The sequence below is a fragment of the Schistocerca gregaria genome, unplaced genomic scaffold (assembly GCF_023897955.1).
Source record: "Schistocerca gregaria isolate iqSchGreg1 unplaced genomic scaffold, iqSchGreg1.2 ptg000898l, whole genome shotgun sequence".
In the NCBI taxonomy this organism is placed as follows: domain Eukaryota; kingdom Metazoa; phylum Arthropoda; class Insecta; order Orthoptera; family Acrididae; genus Schistocerca; species Schistocerca gregaria.
In genome coordinates, this window is record NW_026062259.1 from 231943 (window position 1) to 250301 (window position 18359).

Below are 18359 nucleotides of genomic sequence, written 5' to 3' on the forward strand. Positions count from 1 at the left end.
CGAACACCAGTCCCAAGAACCGATGCGTCGCGACCACAGCAAGAGGTTCACCATCAAGGTAAAGGCGTGGCTCAGGGTGAACCGTGCGACGCCGGCAGAAATGCATAACGCAGGTCTTCGCGGCCGAAAACTGGAAGCCGTGCGCTACAGCCCATGACTGCGCCTTGCGGATGGCACCTTGCAGCTGCCGTTCAGCAGCGGCGATGCCACTGGAGCTGTAATATAGGCAGAAGTCGTCCGCATATAAAGAAGCCTCGACGGACGACCCCACCGCCTCAAGGAGCCCATTGATGGCAATTAAAAACAGGGACACACTGAGGACAGACCCCTGTGGGACCCCGTTCTCCTGGACCCGGGAGGAACTATGCGACGCAGCTACTTGCACGCGGAAGGAACGATACGAAAGAAAATTCTGAATAAAAATCGGGAGCGGGCCCCTAAGGCCCCACCCATGAAGTGTGGCCAGGATGTGATGGCGCCAAGTCGTATCGTATGCCTTCCGCATGTCGAAGAAGACGGCAACCAGATGTTGGCGGCGTGCAAAGGCTGTACGGATGGCAGACTCCAGGGAGACCAGATTATCGACGGCAGAGCGGCCTTTACGGAACCCACCCTGAGACGGAGCCAGAAGGCCCCGAGACTCGAGGAGCCAACTCAACCTCCGGCTCACCATACGTTCCAGCAACTTGCAAGGAACGTTGGTGAGGCTTATGGGGCGATAGCTGTCCACCTCCAGCGGGTTCTTGCCAGGTTTCAATACGGGGAGGACTATGCTTTCCCGCCATTGAGACGGGAAAACACCCTCGACCCAGACGCGATTGAAAAGATCTAGGAGGCGTCGCTGGCAAGGCACAGAGAGGTGTTTCAGCATCTGGCTGTGAATGCGGTCTGGTCCAGGAGCCGTATCAGGGCAAGCAGAAAGTGCGCTCTGGAATTCCCATTCGCTGAAAGGAGCATTGTACGACTCCGTGTGGCGCGTGTGAAAGGAAAGCCTCCGACTTTCCAACCGCTCTTTCCGGGAGCGGAAGGCCAACGGGTAGTTCGTTGACGCGGAACACTGAGCAAAATGCTCTGCTAACCGGTCCGCAATCGTGTCGGAGTCGGTGCACACTGCTCCATTCAGCGAAAGCCCAGGGACAGAGACAGGTGGCCGATAGCCTTGGAGTCGCCGAATCTGGGCCCAAACCTGCGATGCAGAGGTACGGACGCCAATGGTGGAAACATAACGTTCCCAACACTCCTGCTTCCGTTGGCGAATAAGGCGTCGGGCTCGGGCGCGGAACTGTTTAAAAGCAATGAGGGTCTCCAACGACGGGTGCCGCTTATGGCGCCGAAGAGCCCGCCGGCGATCTCGAATCGCCTCTGCGATCTCGGGCGACCACCACGGCACAGTCCTCCGCCGAGGTGACCCGGATGTACAGGGAATCGCAGATGCCGCCGCAGAAACGATGCTGGTGGTGACCGACTGAACCACCGCATCAATCGGATCAGTGGAAGGAGGTGCGATCACTGCGACAGATGTAAATAAGTCCCAATCAGCCTTATTCAGAGCCCATCTGGAGGGGCGTTCAGAAGAGTGACGCTGTGGCAGTGACAGAAAGATGGGGAAATGGTCACTACCACATAATTCGTCATGGACCCTCCAGTGAATGGGTGGTGAAAGTCCGGGGCTGCAAATAGAAAGGTCAATGGCCGAAAACGAGCCATGGACCGCACTAAAGTGGGTCGCCTCTCCCGTGTTTAAAAGGCAGAGGTCAAGCTGTGACAGAAGAGTCTCGACATCTCTGCCCCGGCCAGTAATCGCGGCGCTACCCCACAAGGGGTTATGGGCGTTAAAGTCGCCCAGCAACACAAAGGGAGGCGGCAGTTGTCCTATCAATGCAGCCAACACATGACGAGAGACATCACCATCCGGCGGAAGGTACAAACTGCAGACAGTAATAGGCTGAGGCGTCCACATCCTTACAGCGACAGCCTCTAAGGGTGTATGAAGAGGCACACACTCGCTGTAGATAGAGTTAAGGACGTAGACGCAGACTCCACCAGACACCCTCTCATAAGCTGCCCGGTTCTTATAATAACCCCGATACCCTCGTAGGGCAGGGGTCCGCATTGCCGGAAACCACGTTTCCTGGAGGGCAATGCAGAAGAAAGGGTGACTGCTGACGAGTTGGCGGAGCTCAGCAAGGTGGTGGAAAAAACCGCTGCAGTTCCACTGGAGAATCACTTTGTCCATGGGCGAAATAGGCGTGAAGGGACCGAGGAGGCAGATCACGTCACTGGGTCACCTGCTGTCACCGATCGAGGACCAGTACAATCGGCGTCCTTGGCGTCTGAGGGTATGGCGAGATCCAGGTCCTCAGCGGACGCCAGGATCTCCACCTCATCCCCAGACGCAGAGCCTGTATGGAGCGGTGGGGTGGATGCCACCGCGCGTTCCTTGGCCTTAGAGGCCTTCTTCTTCTTCGTCTTCTCTCTCTGCTCCTTGGGCTTTACTAGCTGGGAGGGCTCCACCGAGTCAGTCTCCGGGACGGAGGAGGAGCGGGAAGCCCTGCGACCAGCCGCTGGCCTGCTTTTCAGCCATTGGCTGACGTCACCCTTCCCAGAGGTGGAAACCTGGGAAGGGAGGGACCCGAGGGATCCCTTGCGAGAGAGAGTCGCCGAAGAAGTCGGACGCTTCTCCGGCTTAGAGTTGGGGACTTGTGTCCCCGATGGTTGGGGGGTCGTTGCTCCTGAGGTAGATGGTGCAGGAGCAACAGATGGGGAAGTGCCCCCCACCATCAAGGGGGCAGGTGTAGTATTCCGGCTCAGAGTGTTCAGTGGAATCGGTGCAGCAGATGACAAAACTACTGTTTTGGCAGCGGTGGCATAGGAGCTGGTCAGAGCCACAGGATGTAGCCTCTCGTATTTCCGCTTAGCCTCAGTATAGGTCATGCGGTCCAGGGCCTTATATTCCATGATCCTTCGTTCTTTCAGTAGGACCTTGCAGTCTGGCGAGCAAGGGGAATGGTGTTCGCCGCAGTTCACACATATGGGAGGCGGCGCACATGCAGTATTAGGATGTGAAGGGCGTCCACAATCTCTGCATGTCATGCTGGAAGTACACCGAGATGACATGTGGCCGAACTTCCAGCATTTGAAACACCTCATCGGGGGAGGGATATAGGGCTTCACATCACATCGGTAGACCATCACCTTGACCTTTTCGGGTAGGACGTCACCCTCGAAGGCCAAGATGAAGGCACCGGTGGCTACCTGATTATCCCTCGGACCCCGATGGACGCGCCGGACGAAGTGAACACCCCGCCGTTCTAAATTGGCGCGTAGCTCGTCGTCTGACTGCAAGAGTAGGTCCCTATGGAATATAATGCCCTGGACCATGTTGAGACTCTTATGGGGTGTGATCGTGACGGAAACATCCCCCAACTTGTCACAAGCGAGTAACCGCCGTGACTGTGCAGAGGATGCCGTTTTGATCAATACTGCCCCAGAGCGCATTTTGGACAAGCCCTCCACCTCCCCAAACTTGTCCTCCAAGTGCTCGACAAAAAACTGAGGCTTGGTCGCCATAAACGATTCCCCATCGACTCGTGTACAGACTAAATAGCGAGGTGAATAAGGTTCGCTGCCAACCGTAGCCTTTCGTTCCTCCCATGGTGTGGCCAGGGAGGGGAACGATTGTGGATCATATGCCTGAGCTTTGTATTGAGGCCGAGAACGCTTAGAGACTGCTGGCGGCTGGCCGCCAGCAAGAGATGATGTACCACGCTTCATCGCGGGTCATCCGCCCTGATGCCACCTACTCCGACCAAGGGCCCTCCCCACGGGCGCCACCCAGCCTCAGCAACGACCACCTGGCGGGATGGCCATTGCCGGGAGTCCCGATGCCCCAAGGAGACAGGCATCTACTCCTTGGCATACGCGGGGAGTTAACGGCGCAGGCATCAGTAGAGCGATCCCTGTGTTGTCAGGGGGCTACAACCGACAGGGTACATGGCGGCCCCACCACAACGGACTGGCTACCATGCTGGATTTCAGGCGAAATGTAGCCCATGATCGTCATTGGCGCATAAAGCGACACAGCAGAGCAGACTGCAAAAACCGCACCCAAGAACAAAGCCACGCCCTAGAGATGGTGAGTGGGCGGGACAGCTATGCGACGACGACCAACCAAGCTAGAGATGGTAATGAGCGATGGACACATTGCACCTTGTAAGGCGCCCTTCCCCAATCAGCTCGCTCTTCGGAAGAATTTAGAAGATGGAGGTCAAACCCGGTAGGGGACCATCACATAAGGCCGAAACGTTTGAGACTCCTTTTAGTCGCCTCTTACGACAGGCAGGAATACCGTGGGCCTATTCTTACCCCCGAACCCACAGGGGGCCATCGATGTTGAGGTCATTAGAAACGGAGCAGGAGTTGGCACTGCGTCAGGGAAGGGTAAAAGAAGTCCGCCGTTCCCTTTAAAAGGAACCATCCCAGCATTTGCTTGGAGCGATTCAGGAAAGTTACGGAAAACGTATCAGGATGGCCGGATGCGGATTTAAACGTCATCCTCCCGAATGCGAGTCTAGTGTACTAGTTGACAGCTCGTCGTGTAGAAGCTAGCGTTGCTGGTGGTGGGATTCCGGGTTCGATTCACGGCTGGGTTGCTTTCTCCGCCCGGGAAGTAGGTGTCTGTGGTGTCATCATTTCATCATCATCCGTGAAGGTGGCGAAACTGGACTGTGTAAAGGTTGGGGCTTTGTACAGGCGCTGATAACCGTGCAGTTAAGCGCCCCAAAAACCAAACATCATCATCATCATCATCATACCATGGAATAACCACTGCGGCAGCTCGTTCGGAATACATTTAAATGAGCAGATTAAGTCAGCATTTTTAGTATATACATTGACTTCGTTCTTCATAAATGAAAGCAGGAACTACGACAAGACAAAGGAATTGGGATAACGAATGAGAAATACCTGATTGTGCTTCTGTTTGTAGATGACATGATTCAAGTTCACGAAATGACCTCCAAAGATCTATGTACCACCTGAACGAAATATGCAATGAATACAACTTTAAAATTTCTAGTAATAAAACGAAAATAAGTGCACTCCGAGGAAAATACTCAGTCAGTTTAAAACTAGTTTTGGATGATCCTGCTTTAGAACTGGTCTCTTAATCTTTCATTTAGGCTACGCTGTAAGATCTGATTTTTACTCTGATACTTAAAATAAATTACACAAATTCTAAGCTGTCTGTGACACTATTATCTGAATATTGGGCAATAAAGTACAAAAAGATTGTCCCGAAATTCTATAACGTGGTCGCGGTTCCTGTATTATGCTATGAAAGCGAAAACATGGTTAAAAAAAAAGCAAAAAAATCACACGGCAGAGATGAGGTTCCTACGAAATTCGAAGAGCTGCACAACAAGAAATGATTAGGAATGAAGTTACTAGAGAAAAATTAAGTATTTTCAAAAGAAACTAAAAAATTCAAAAATATCGTGAAGACTGGTGAGAATGCTACGTCCCAGACTTCCCCAAAATATTCTGAACTACAAGCGGAATGGAAGACGTGATATTCAAAGGCCTCGGACGTGGGAGCAATTTCGTTTGAGAGACTATCCCGAGCGGCGACTACTGAAGTACTTATACATTATAGAATTCTTAAGTTATACAACCAAAATAAGTAAGTTTTAATGTAGTTTACGTTCACTGATGCAAAAAAAAATTTCTTGCTTTTTAAAGTGGGCTATGTTCTTTCTAAGGGTTCAAACTGTCTCCATGACAAATTTGAACAATATCTGTTAAGCTGTTTGGACTCTAAAACGAAACAGACTGTGTTACAAAGTAGAAAAGCAACTGAGAGAAAGAAGCGGCGTCGGTTTCTGCAGGAGGCGGCCATCATTTTGTAGGACAATGTTTGGGCACGCTCGGTTCAAGTCGTGACTGATTTGATCGGTATATAGGGATGGGGAGCGCCGCATCACGCACCACACTCATCTACATCTATATTTATACTCCGCAAGCCACCCAAAGGTGTGTGGCGGAAGGCACTTTACGTGCCACTGTCATTACCTCCCTTTCCTGTTCCAGTCGCGTATGGTTCGCGGGAGGAAAGACTGTCTGAAAGCCTCCGTGCGCTCTCTAATCTCTCTAATTTTACATTCGTGAACTCCTCGGGAGGTATAAGTAGGGGGAAGCAATATATTCGATACCTCATCCAGAAACGCACCCTCTCGAAATCTGGCGAGCAAGCTACACCGCGATGAAGAGCGGCTCTCTTGCAGAGTCTGGCACTTGAGTTTGTCAAACATCTCCGTAACGCTATCACGGTTACCAAATAACCCTGTGACGAAACGCGCCGCTCTTCTTTGAATCTTCTCTATCTCCTCCGCAAACCCGATCTGGTACGGATCCCACACTGATGAGCAATACTCAAGTATAGGTCGAACGAGTGTTTTTTAAGCCACCTCCTTTGTTGATGAACTACAGTTTCTAAGGACTCTCCCAATGGATCTCAACGTGGTACGCGCCTTACCAACAGTTAATTTTATATGATCATTCCACTTCAAATCGTTCCGCACGCATACTCCGAGATATTTTACAGAAGTAACTGCTACCAGTGTTTGATCCGCTATCATATAATCATACAATAAAGGATCCTTCTTTCTATGTATTCGCAATACATTACATTTGTATATGTTAAGGGTCAGTTTCCACTCCCTGCACCAATGGCCTATCCGCTGCAGATCTTCCGGCATTTCGCTACAATTTTCTAATGCTGCAACTTCTGTGTATGCTACAGAATCATCCGCGAAAAACCGCATGGAACTTCCGACACTATCTACTACCTCATTTATATATATTGTGAAAAGTAATGGTCCCATAACACTCCCCTGTGGCACGCCAGAGATTATTTTAACGTCTGTAGACGTCTCTCCAGTGATAACAACATGCTGTGTTCTGTTTGTTAAAACTCTTCAATCCAACCAGAGAGCTGATCTGATATTCCGTGGGCTCTTACTTTATTTATCAGGCGACAGTGCGGAACTGTATCGAACGCCTTCCGGAAGTCGAGAAAAATAGCATCTACCTGGGAGCCTGTATCTAATATTTTCTGGGTCTCATGAACAAATAAAGTGAGTTGGGTCTCACACGATGGATGTTTCCGGAATCCATGTTGATTCCTACAGAGTAGATTCTGGGTTTCCAAAAACTACATGATACTCGAGCAAAAAACATGTTCTAAAATTCTACAACAGATCGACGTCAGAGATATAGGTCTATAGTTTTGCGCCTCTGCTCTACGACCCTTCTTGAAGACTCGGACTACCTGTGCTCTTTTCCAATCATTTGGAGCCTTCCGTTCCCCTAGAGACTTGCGGTACACGGCTGTTAAAAGGGAGGGCAAGTTCTTTCGCGTACTGTGTAGAATCGAATTGGTACCCCGTCAGGTTCAGTGGACTTTCCTCTGTTGAGTGATTCCAGTTGCTTTTCTACTCCTTGGACACTTATTTCGATGTCAGCCATTTTCTCGTTTGTGCTAGGATTTAGAGAAGGAACTGCAGTGCGGTCTTCCTCTATGAAACATCTTTGGAAAAATGTGTTTAGTATTTCAGCTTTACGCCTGTCATCCTCTGTTTCAATGCCATCATCACCCCGGAGTGTCTGGACATGCTGTTTCCAACCACTAACTGATTTAACGTGAGACCAGAACTTTCTAGGATATTCTGTCAAGTCGGTACATAGAATTTTACTTTCGAATTCACTGAACGCTTCACGCATAGCCCTCCTTACGCTAAGTTTGACATCGTTTAGCTTCTGTTTGTCTGAGAGGTTTCGGCTGCGTTTATACTTGGAGTGAAGCTGTCTTTGCTTTCGCAGTAGTTTCCTAACTTTGTTGTTGAACCACGGTGGGTTTATCCCGTCCCTCACAGTTTTACTCTACACGTACCTGTATAAAACGCATTTTACGATTGCCTTGAACTTTTTCCATAAATACTGAACATTGTCAGTGTCAGAACAGAAATTTTCGTTTTGATCTGTTAGGTAGACTGAAATCTGCCTTCTATTACCCTTGCTAAACACGTAAGCCTTCCTCCCTCTTTTTATATTCCTATTAACTTCCATATTCAGGGATGTTGCAACAGCCTTATGATCACTAATCCCTGTTCTGCACATACAGAGTCGAAAAGTTCGGGTCTGTTTGTTATCAGTAGGTCCAAGATGTTATCTCCACGAGTCGGTTCTCTGTTTAATTGCCTGAGGTAATTTTCGGATAGCGCACTCAGTATATTGTCACTCGACGCTCTGTCCCTACGACCCATCCTAAACATCTGAGTGTCCCAGTCTATATCTGGTAAATTGAAATCTCTACCTAAGACTATAACATGCTGAGAAAATTGATTTGAAATGTATTCCAAATTTTCTCTCAGTTGTTCTGCCACTAATGCAGCTGGGTCGGGAGGTCAGTAAAAGGAGCCAATTATTAACCTAGCTCGGCTGTTGCGTGTAACCTCCACCCATAATAATTCACAGGAACTATCCACTTCTACTTAACTACAGGATAAACTTCTACTAACAGCGACTAACTCTCCACCACCGGTTGCATGCAATCTATCATTTCTACCTGTCTGTACCTTTGTAAAAATTTCGGCAGAATTTCTCTCTGGTTTCAGCCAGCTTTCTGTACCTATAACGATTTCAGCTTCGGTACTTTCTATCAGCGCTTGAAGTTCCGGTACTTTACCAACGCAGCTTCGACAGTTTACCATTACAATACCGATTGCTGCTTGGTCCCCGCATGTCCTGCTTTGCCCCGAACTCGTTGAAGCTGCCGCCCTTTCTGTACTTGCCCAATGCCATCTAACCTAAAAAACCGCCCAGCTCACGCCACACAACCCCTGCTACCCGTGTAGCCGCTTGTTGCGTGTAGTGGACTCCTGACCTATCCAGCGGAACCCGAAACCCCACCACCCTATGGCTCAAGTCGAGGAATCTGCAGCCCACACGGTCGCAGAACAATCTCAGCCTCTGATTCAGACCCTTTACTCAGCTCTTTACCAAAGGCCCGCAGTCAGTCCTGTCGACGATGCTACAGATGGTGAGCGGTGAGCTCTGCTTTCATCCGGCTAGCGAGACTGGCAGTCTTCACCAAATCAGATAGCCAGGGAGGGTTTCCTCCGATCCATAGCGACACACATCATTGGTGCCGACATGAGCGACCACCTGCAAATGGGTGCAAACTGTACCCTTCATGGCATCCGGAAGGACCCTTTTTCACATCTGGAATGACTCACCCCGGTATGCACACGGATTGCACATTGGTTTTCTTCCCCTCTCTTCCCCTCTCTGCCCCATTACGCGCCTGACGTTGGAGCTCCCAACTACCAGTAAGACCACCCTCTGCGACTGCTCAGATCTTGCAGACTGAGGGGCAACACCTGGAACAGGACAAGCAGCCACGTCAGGCCGAAGATCAGTATCGGCCTGAGACAGACCCGGACTTACGCCCTTCTGAGCTCAGCTTGATTCCTGACGTGAAGGTAGCGTTCTCGCTTTCCGCGTCTGGGTTCCCGGGTTCGATTCACGGCGGGGTCAGGGATTTTGTCTGCCTCGTGATGGCTGGGTGTTGTGTGATGTCCTTAGGTTAGTTAGGTTTACGTAGTTCTAAGTTCTAGGAGACTGATGACCATAGATGTTAAGACCCATAGTGCTCAGAGCCATTTGAACCATTTGTCGAACTTTGGGGTATTCGGTTCGGAGCTGTTACGGAGATACGTCAGACAATAGACCGCTCCATTCGAACTACCTAATCAACTGGCGTAGTTAGGGGTATCTTGCTCTTTCGACATCACTGGCGATGGCTTATATACATGAGCTGTTCAAAAAATATCCGACCTTTTTTAATTGTTGAAATCAACAATGGTATCAGGGCGCGCATGGGCTCATGTTTTCAGGCATATTTAGCACACATACCTGATTTTCTCCACTACTTCGGAACACTTGCAAGTCGTACACGTTGGATTTAGTATTCTGAGCAAAATGACGTCTTTACATCACATTTGGCTCCAAGCTTGGCGATTCTCAAGTTGAAACCATCGTGTGTTTGTGGACAAAGTAATGGGTACTGCAGGGCTAAAGGAGTGGTACAACCATTTCAAAGGTAGCCGCTAATCAATGAAGACAGAAGCCAGTTAAGGTACGCCCGCAATATCAACAAATCAGGTCGTTACTGATCCCGCAATATTGCTGGTGAAGCAGAATGGACTAATCACTATGAGAGAAGTTGCAGTCTAATCTAAAAGCCGTAAAGTCAACTAAATAACAAGGTATTACAATAACTAACGTCCGCCCCCGGTAGCTGAGTGGTCAGCACGACAGACTGTCAATCCTAAGATTCCTTCGATTCCCGGCTGGGTCGGAGATTTTCTCCGCCCAGGGACTGGGTGTTGTGTTGTACTAATCATCATTTCATCCCCATCGACGCGCAAGTCGCCGAAGTGGCGTCAAATCGAAAGACTTGCACCAGGCGAACGGTCTACCCGATGGGAGGCCCTCGTCACACGCCATTATTATTATACAATAACGAACAACTTAAATTGGAAAGAACACATAGAAAATGTTGCGGTTAAGGCTAACCAAAGACTGCGTTTTATTGGCACAACACTTAGAAAACGTAACAGACCTAGAAAGGACACTGCCTACACTACGCTTGTCCGTCCTCTTTTAGAATACTGCTGGGAAATGTGGGATCCTTACAAGATAGGACTGACGAGGTAGATCTAAAAAGTCCAATGAAAGGCAGCACGTCCTCCTATTATCGCGAAATATGAGAGAGTGTGTCACACAAATGATACAGGATTTTGGCTGGACATCATTAAAAGAAAAGCGTTTTTCTTTGCGACGGAATCTTCTCACGAAATTCCAATCACCAACTTTTTCCTCCGAATGCGAAAATATTTTGTTGACACCGACCTACGTAGGGAGAAACGACCACAACGATAAAATAAGGGAAGTCAGAGCTCGTATGGAAAGACACAGGTGATCATTCTTTCCGGGTGCTATGCGAGATTGGAATAATAGAGACTTGTGAAGGTGGTTCGATGAACAATCTGCCAGGCACTTAAATGTGATTTGCAGAGTATCCATGTAGATGCAAGTATAGGTGGTCACATTTTTATTATCCCCTGTATGTGTATATCGCTTCACACGGACTTTGTTACCTCTATGTCGATATCTGCATCATTTTCGAAATATGTGAGCTTACTTATATTATCTGTAATGTTAATATACAACATGAACAGTAAGGCTACCAACACACTCCCTCTGGCACAAGTGGTTACATTTACACGTATAGATGAACTCTTCATTCAGGATGAGATGATGTGTCCTCCCTACAAAAATATTTTATTGGCCGTACTCTATACGGTGCAGGCAAACGGTCAACTACAATTGCTGTTTACTGTGCGGTAACCTCTAGCGTATCAGAAGCAGTTTAGGAACATTTTTTCAAATGAGTATACGCACTCGTATTTCGGCAGGTGCACAGTTTTGCCATTTCAATTTTTGCACGTTCCCCAGATACCTTTTCGAAAATTTCGAGCAAAACAAATAGAAATCTTTATTACATCATGAAACAATGAAGAAGCAAATTCGGATTTGTTCGCAAGCCCGAAGCAAAATCTAGTACAAGAATCATTGATTTTAACAAAGTAGCTGTCGATAGGTTTTTTTCGTTGCTAACAAATGTAACTGACAATCACAAACTAATGACTTCTCAAATAACTAATTGTGATGGAACAGGCGTCTCGGTTAATGCTAAAAACCAATCGAACATCGCAGCTTGCAAAGGGAACCGTCCAGTGCGATCGCTAACCTCTGCAAAAAGGGGCGAAACTGCAACCAGCCTCATTAGTACTTCAGCAAGCGGAGCTGACATTCCTCCTACGATTATTTTTCCACGAAAGAAGAAGCAGAAAGAATTTGAGTTAGGACTGGCAGCAGGAGGTTGCGCTGAGGTCCACAGCACCGCATGGATGGCCACAGAGTCATTCTTTGTATGGTTTCCACAATTTGTGGTATTTTCTAAGGCATCAAAGCACGTCCCAGTTCTCCTTATATCAGATGGCCACTCAGCTCATACCACGAACAATGACGTTATGGACAACGCGAGGGAGAGTGGCGTTTCTTCACCACCACATTGCTCTCACAGACTTCAGCCGCTTGATGTTTGTTTTATAAATCCTCGTTATAGTGATCAGCTTCGAAAATGGCTGCGAAGCCACGCAGGGAAAGTCGTAACTGTCTTTCAAATTTCAACGCTTTTTGGTTCAGCTTTCGTCTAAAGCGCAAAAATGAAAACCGCTATTAAAGGTTTCGAAGCTACTGCAATATGGCCCACGGACCCATCCATATTCACGACGCACACTTCCTCCCGGCACACACAACTGACAGCGGACGTGATAGGCCGTCAGATAAAGGGGTTATTATATCTGAACAATTGTAATTGCCTCCACCTAGCACACCAGCTGAAAAAGACGACTCAAACGGGCTGGATAATCAAGCGGACAAGGTTTCAGCTATTTGTTACAATGAACTGCCGCCTAAGAATAACAAAGTTATTGGGGCTAATTGTTCTAATCTTGGGTGCTCTTGGATGACAACTGACAACACAACCTCCTCATTTCATATTTCACCTGAGATTCTGATTTTCTTGTCAAAAGTTAACGAAAGCAAGAAAAGAGCGAGACTGAAAATGGGGAAGAACTTTGTTTTAACTGATTCGCCGTACAAAAAAAGAGTTAAAAGTCATTAATGGGAGAAACAGAAAAAAGAACTTTGACAAAGAAGAAAGAGCAAACAGAAAACTTTTTGCGAAAGAGAATAAAGTTAAGAACTCAAAAAAGAGAGAAAGAATCTGAAGGTAAATGGAAAAAAGGAGAGAGAATACAATACTAACGAGAGTGATTACGAGGAAAGTTCTGACTGTCAATGTGTATATTGTGGTGGGTTATATTCAAAATCAGTTGGAGGTTGGGTAGCTTGTTGCACGTGCAAAAAATGGACACACGATTCTTGTGCAGGAATAGATAGCGAAGATGATGAGTGTCTCCCCGTGTGTGAATTTTGTAAACAGCCTCAAGAAAAGGATACGATACATGAAAACTGTAGTTTGACATTAATACTCACTTTGAACTAAAAAAAATTCCGAGCAAGCCAATATTTTCTGCATTTCCGATAATTTTATACGTTTTTGTAATCACTTGTATTTACCACCCCATTCTACCGCGTGCAAATGATATAAATTTCTGTTTTTGAGTCAGAAAATATTGTTGTTTTATTTTATGGCAATGTTCTTGTATTTTTCTGATTAATACATCATAATGTGTTCATATAAAAATTTGTAGCTCTCTTATTTATCAATTTTGTACATTTAATCAAAGTTTTCAACTGTGTACCCCATTATACCTTGGATACCCCAACGTGTCGGATAAGAAAGATAAAAATACAATCACTACTCGTTTCTTCAACGACAATTTAAGCTGTGTTCAGTGGTTCCTCCCAGAGTTCATCACGATATATTCCGAAAAAAAATCATAGTTAACGAACATTATAAATTGTTCTAGAAACGAAGGCAATCACAGTTAACATTTAATAAGGCCACTGGTATCCTTCGAAATGCAACTAATCAACGTCATGCAGAACGTCATGGGTCACAGTGGATGGGTGGAATCGAAATATGACATTTACCCACGATCGCTTCTTTTTGTCAATTTGTGCCATTAATTTCTCTGCTCCCTAATCTGATTTCGTATCTCCCCTTCAGCTATTCGATCAAAGCTTTTTTAGCATTCTTCTACACCACCACATTTCGGAAGTTTCTAGTCGTCTCCTGTTTGGGGAACCAGGCATGTTAACTACTGATTCGCAATATATTTATTCCGAAAGGCAAAAGGAACCCCGAAAACAATGAAAATAATTTTGTTTATTGGTGATTGTACCAGTTTTATTTACACTTAGTGCGAATATGAAAGTATTTTAGTCCAAATACTTATTTGAAGGTCCTAAATGTCGGTTTAAATGGCTGCTTGCTATGTAAGACATGCCCACTTGTTTCTCTGTGCCATCTCTTCTTTGAGACGATAAGCCTAGGGACATTTTACCCGTAGCTTTGAGCTTTCACCTATGAATACATTTTTTCTTGTCTCGTAGTCAGTTTACTATTAGCACATTAATATTGTTATTCCCTGTTGCATTTTGCCTACTCCTGCCTTGCCGCGTCTCAGGAGGCGTCTTGTCGGGTCTAGGGAGGGAATTCTCTAACCTAAAAAATACCCCATGTGCACTCCACACGTACTCCGCTACCCTCGTAGCCGCTTCCGGCGTGTAGTGCATGCCTGACCTATTCAGGGGGACCCTACATTTCTGCACCCTATTGCGGAGGTCGAGAAATTTGCACCCCAGCTCTCCGAAGAATCTTCTGAGCCTCTGGTTTAAGCCTTCCACTCGGCTCCAAACCAGAGGACCGCGATCGGTTCTGGGAACGATACTACAAATAGTTAGCTCTGATTCCACCCCGCGAGCGAGGCTTTCTGCCTTCATAAAATCCGCCAACCGCCTGTACGAAATGAGGATGACCTCTGAACCCAGACGGCAGGAGTCATTGGTGCCGACATCAGCAACAATTTGCAGTCGGGTGCACCCAGTGCTCTCTATCGCCGCCAGTAGGGCCCCCTCCACATCTCGAATGAGACCCCCCGGCAAGCAGACAGAGTGAACACTGGCCTTCTTCCCCGACCTTTCCGCTATTTCCCTAAGGGGCTCCATCACCAGCCTAACGTTGGAGCTCCCAATAACTAATAAACTCCTCCCCCCGTGTGCCTGCTCGGACCTTGCTGAAGGAGCAGCCACATGTCCATTCACAGGCAGAGCGGGCGATGCCACACGGCCAGCCTCCACATTGGCCCAACTGTGCCCGGTACCCGCGAAGATGTCTCGACAGCAGGGACAGTGGGTGAAGCATCTAACACCTGAGGTGCACCATGCGACGCACCAGACTCCCCACTGCCGCTACACTCCGAGGCAGCAGCCTGAAGATGGCTGACCGCGGCCATCAACACGCTCAGCTGTTCGCGAAGAGTGGCCAGCGTCCGTACACAGCAGTCACACATCCTATCCATCCTAAGGAATCAATTTACCGAAGAGACTTAATCAACTTTTAAGTATCCAGAATGAGATTTTCACTCTGCAGCGGAGTGTGCGCTGATATGAAACTTCCTGGCAGATTAAAACTGTGTGCCCGACCGAGACTCGAACTCGGGACCTTTGCCTTTCGCGGGCAAGTGCTCTACCAACTGAGCTACCGAAGCACGACTCACGTCCGGTACTCACAGCTTTACTTCTGCCAGTATCCGTCTCCTACCTTCCAAACTTTACAGAAGCTCTTCTGCGAAACGTGCAGAACTAGCACTCCTGAAAGAAAGGATACTGTGGAGACATGGCTTAGCCACAGCCTGGGGGATGTTTCCAGAATGAGATTTTCACTCTGCAGCGGAGTGTGCGCTGATATGAAACTTCCTGGCAGATTAAAACTGTGTGCCCGACCGAGACTCGAACTCGGGACCTTTGCCTTTCGCGGGCAAGTGCTCTACCAACTGAGCTACCGAAGCACGACTCACGTCCGGTACTCACAGCTTTACTTCTGCCAGTATCCGTCTCCTACCTTCCAAACTTTACAGAAGCTCTTCTGCGAAACGTGCAGAACTAGCACTCCTGAAAGAAAGGATACTGTGGAGACATGGCTTAGCCACAGCCTGGGGGATGTTTCCAGAATGAGATTTTCACTCTGCAGCGGAGTGTGCGCTGATATGAAACTTCCTGGCAGATTAAAACTGTGTGCCCGACCGAGACTCGAACTCGGGACCTTTGCCTTTCGCGGGCAAGTGCTCTACCAACTGAGCTACCGAAGCACGACTCACGTCCGGTACTCACAGCTTTACTTCTGCCAGTATCTGTCTCCTACCTTCCAAACTTTACAGAAGCTCTTCTGCGAAACGTGCAGAACTAGCACTCCTGAAAGAAAGGATACTGCGGAGACATGGCTTAGCCACAGCCTGGGGGATGTTTCCAGAATGAGATTTTCACTCTGCAGCGGAGTGTGCGCTGATATGAAACTTCCTGGCAGATTAAAACTGTGTGCCCGACCGAGACTCGAACTCGGGACCTTTGCCTTTCGCGGGCAAGTGGTCGGGCACACAGTTTTAATCTGCCAGGAAGTTTCATATCAGCGCACACTCCGCTGCAGAGTGAAAATCTCATTCTGGAAACATCCCCCAGGCTGTGGCTAAGCCATGTCTCCGCAGTATCCTTTCTTTCAGGAGTGCTAGTTCTGCACGTTTCGCAGAAGAGCTTCTGTAAAGTTTGGAAGGTAGGAGACGGATACTGGCAGAAGTAAAGCTGTGAGTACCGGACGTGAGTCGTGCTTCGGTAGCTCAGTTGGTAGAGCACTTGCCCGCGAAAGGCAAAGGTCCCGAGTTCGAGTCTCGGTCGGGCACACAGTTTTAATCTGCCAGGAAGTTTCATATCAGCGCACACTCCGCTGCAGAGTGAAAATCTCATTCTGGAAACATCCCCCAGGCTGTGGCTAAGCCATGTCTCCGCAGTATCCTTTCTTTCAGGAGTGCTAGTTCTGCACGTTTCGCAGAAGAGCTTCTGTAAAGTTTGGAAGGTAGGAGACGGATACTGGCAGAAGTAAAGCTGTGAGTACCGGACGTGAGTCGTGCTTCGGTAGCTCAGTTGGTAGAGCACTTGCCCGCGAAAGGCAAAGGTCCCGAGTTCGAGTCTCGGTTGGGCACACAGTTTTAATCTGCCAGGAAGTTTCATATCAGCGCACACTCCGCTGCAGAGTGAAAATCTCATTCTGGAAACATCCCCCAGGCTGTGGCTAAGCCATGTCTCCGCAGTATCCTTTCTTTCAGGAGTGCTAGTTCAGCACGTTTCGCAGAAGAGCTTCTGTAAAGTTTGGAAGGTAGGAGACGGATACTGGCAGAAGTAAAGCTGTGAGTACCGGACGTGAGTCGTGCTTCGGTAGCTCAGTTGGTAGAGCACTTGCCCGCGAAAGGCAAAGGTCCCGAGTTCGAGTCTCGGTCGGGCACACAGTTTTAATCTGCCAGGAAGTTTCATATCAGCGCACACTCCGCTGCAGAGTGAAAATCTCATTCTGGAAACATCCCCCAGGCTGTGGCTAAGCCATGTCTCCGCAGTATCCTTTCTTTCAGGAGTGCTAGTTCTGCACGTTTCGCAGAAGAGCTTCTGTAAAGTTTGGAAGGTAGGAGACGGATACTGGCAGAAGTAAAGCTGTGAGTACCGGACGTGAGTCGTGCTTCGGTAGCTCAGTTGGTAGAGCACTTGCCCGCGAAAGGCAAAGGTCCCGAGTTCGAGTCTCGGTCGGGCACACAGTTTTAATCTGCCAGGAAGTTTCATATCAGCGCACACTCCGCTGCAGAGTGAAAATCTCATTCTGGAAACATCCCCCAGGCTGTGGCTAAGCCATGTCTCCGCAGTATCCTTTCTTTCAGGAGTGCTAGTTCTGCACGTTTCGCAGAAGAGCTTCTGTAAAGTTTGGAAGGTAGGAGACGGATACTGGCAGAAGTAAAGCTGTGAGTACCGGACGTGAGTCGTGCTTCGGTAGCTCAGTTGGTAGAGCACTTGCCCGCGAAAGGCAAAGGTCCCGAGTTCGAGTCTCGGTCGGGCACACAGTTTTAATCTGCCAGGAAGTTTCATATCAGCGCACACTCCGCTGCAGAGTGAAAATCTCATTCTGGAAACATCCCCCAGGCTGTGGCTAAGCCATGTCTCCGCAGTATCCTTTCTTTCAGGAGTGCTAGTTCTGCACGTTTCGCAGAAGAGCTTCTGTAAAGTTTGGAAGGTAGGAGACGGATACTGGCAGAAGTAAAGCTGTGAGTACCGGACGTGAGTCGTGCTTCGGTAGCTCAGTTGGTAGAGCACTTGCCCGCGAAAGGCAAAGGTCCCGAGTTCGAATCTCGGTCGGACACACAGTTTTAATCTGCCAGGAAGTTTCAACTTTTAAGTAGACTGCTAATTCACTAAAGGTGGCTGATTACTGACTAAACTGTGATTGCTAACGACTTCTTGTAGAAAACAATGAAAATAGTACTACCTGTCTCTGGACTGTATTCAAAACAAACACTAGCATTACTGGCACTATGGCTGACTACAAGGACTCTCTCTGACTGTATTCAAAACAAACACGAAATCTATTTAACTCTATTACTAGCACTCGACATTTAAAGCTTCCTAAAAGCAAAAACACACGGAAGAAGAAGTGACAAGTAAGAAAACTA

At 48.0% G+C, this 18359-nt stretch overlaps 1 non-coding gene across 1 annotated transcript; it reads left to right on the top strand.

The window, feature by feature from the left end:
- Positions 1-17976: 17976 nt before the first annotated feature.
- On the top strand, positions 17977-18051 carry Trnas-cga (transfer RNA serine (anticodon CGA)). Its single transcript has one exon. It is a non-coding gene; the product is annotated as a tRNA-Ser (tRNA).
- The last annotated feature ends 308 nt before the right edge of the window (positions 18052-18359 follow it).